The following is a 2,349-nucleotide window of genomic DNA, read 5'->3' as shown; positions in this document are numbered from 1 at the left end:
AATAATTTTGCCAAGAATATGTCCTAAGTGATGCTGTGTAACACATTACAATAGGAATACAAAATATCAAGTTGTCTCACTTTTAGTTCATATTAAGTATGATCACTTGGTTAAAGTGATGATTCTCAGAACTTCCTCAAACTGAAATTTAAAAATCCCTGGACAGTTTATCAGATTCTTATAAAGTCAAACATACGTTCACCATACAACCCAGCAATTCTATACCTAGATATTTTCCCAAGAGAAGTGAAAATGTTATGTTCACACAACAACTTATACACGAGTTTGTAGCAGCTTTATTCATAATTGCCCCTAACTGGAAACAACCCAAGAGACCTTCAACTGATGAATGGATAAGCAGACTGTGGTACATCTTACTATGAAATTTTACTCAGCAATAGAAAGGAATGAAATACTGACATAGCAGCAACATGCATGACTCTTAAATACATAATGCTAAATGCAAGAAGCCGGACTCAAAAGAGTATATCCTGTGTCATTTCATTTATAGAACATTCTGGAAATAGTAAAAACCATAGGAATAGAAAACTCCAACCCTACACCAAAATACCAATTTTTAAGTCTCGTATTAGAAGATAGAAGTTTCCAGTGATCAACATACACTGACACCACTTTCCTGGTAATCAAGAAGCCTGGAGACAGGTTAATTATCACTCAGACGGTTCTAGAATCAGAGCAAAGGGGAAGTGGAGGAATATTTCATTGTGCTCAGAGTGAAGCTTTATGAATGGAGCAGATTCTGATTGCCTAATTAACATCATTCCCCTCCCTCTTTCTTCCTAAAAGCACCAGACTTTAAGGAGGCATCCACCTTCCTCCACAACACCATATGCTTTACTAAACCAGTTATGTTTATCTCACATCCCTTGGCAGGGACGGCTTTAGGAACAAAACTGTGGCTCAATTCAGACTGATAAATTTTGAAGGAAAGCCTCCCAAGGGACTTCTAGAAAATGTTTCTCGGGGTGGGGGGGAAGACCTGTTAGAAGAGATAAAGTGAGTAGTTCCTTCTCTGGATGTTATTGTGTCTGAATATGATGCTTGGAACTGCTGTTGCTATCTTGCTTTCAGCATAGGACAAAGCTCAGCCAGATGAGGGGAAGTCAAGACAGAAGCGGAGCTGGAGCCCTGTGCTACTGGGACAGAGAACCTGCCCTAACTTTTCTTATTATTTAAGCCAACTGAGTTAGGGTCTTCTGAAAATGCCTTAATGCCTGTCTCACAATAATATACTTTTTTGATAGCAGTAATACTGGGTCCACCTGAAAGACACTGAAAAAAAATAACCGAAATATTTTGACTGTTTGGATTTTCTTTTTGTAGTTACTGTGCGCGCCACTTCTCAGCATTTTTGTCAGCTCATTTTTGTTTGGGTTTAGATTCCAGCCTCACCGCTTACATTTCAGACATTTTTAATTTTAATGTCGTCAAATTGATCCCTTTTTCCCTTTATGATTTGTGATTTTATATCTTCTTTAAGAAACCTTTCCTTTCCCTCATCAGGACTTTTGTGATTCACTTGAAGGCTTTCCGTCAATCCCTTTGCGTTCCACGTGAATGGCGCCCCCTGGAGCACCAAGTGTGCATGGCATCACCTCCTTAAGTTGTATGAAGCCGTTCTACTTCAAGTCGTTCCCATAGGCTCCTATATTCTCTTCCGCAGGTTGTAAAGTTTCGCTCTTCTTAATTAAATCTTTAATACATCTATAACTTATTTTTGTATCTTATATGGAGTTGGGAACCAATTTTATTTGGTTCCGTGGTCATGGATTGGTTAGCCTATCCTTTCCTTCACTGATTTGTGGTCACTTCTGTCACAGTGGCCACAGATGTTTGTCTCTATGCCCTACAGACTCTCTGTACTCTTGTCTACCTCCCACCAATCCCTCACACACTCAGTTACTATACCTGTATCATAATTCTTGGGATCTAGTAGGGCAAACTCCCCCTTGTTCATCTACTTCAAAATTGTCTTGACTATTGTTGATCCTTTGTTCTTGACTTTTAAAATCACCTTAATAAAATACTTGAGAAATTCTGTGATATTTTAATTGGAACTACGTTGAATTTATTGATTAACATATACAAAATTGACATCTTTATAATATTGAGTCTTCCCATACATGAATATAGATTTCTTCATTTAATGCTTATCAATAAAGTTTTATAATTTACTTCATAAAACTTTGTACATTTTTGTTAAATCTATGCTTAGGTACATACTTCATGTAAACATTCTTAGTTGCTATTATGGATCTTTTTTTCTTAGATTACAGCTTCAACCTATTTGCTCCTCATATGCAGGAATACAGTTTTAAAATATGTATG

Source organism: Ailuropoda melanoleuca, chromosome 1, assembly GCF_002007445.2.
Source record: "Ailuropoda melanoleuca isolate Jingjing chromosome 1, ASM200744v2, whole genome shotgun sequence".
In the NCBI taxonomy this organism is placed as follows: Eukaryota; Metazoa; Chordata; class Mammalia; order Carnivora; family Ursidae; genus Ailuropoda; species Ailuropoda melanoleuca.
This window is presented reverse-complemented; position numbering follows the sequence as displayed.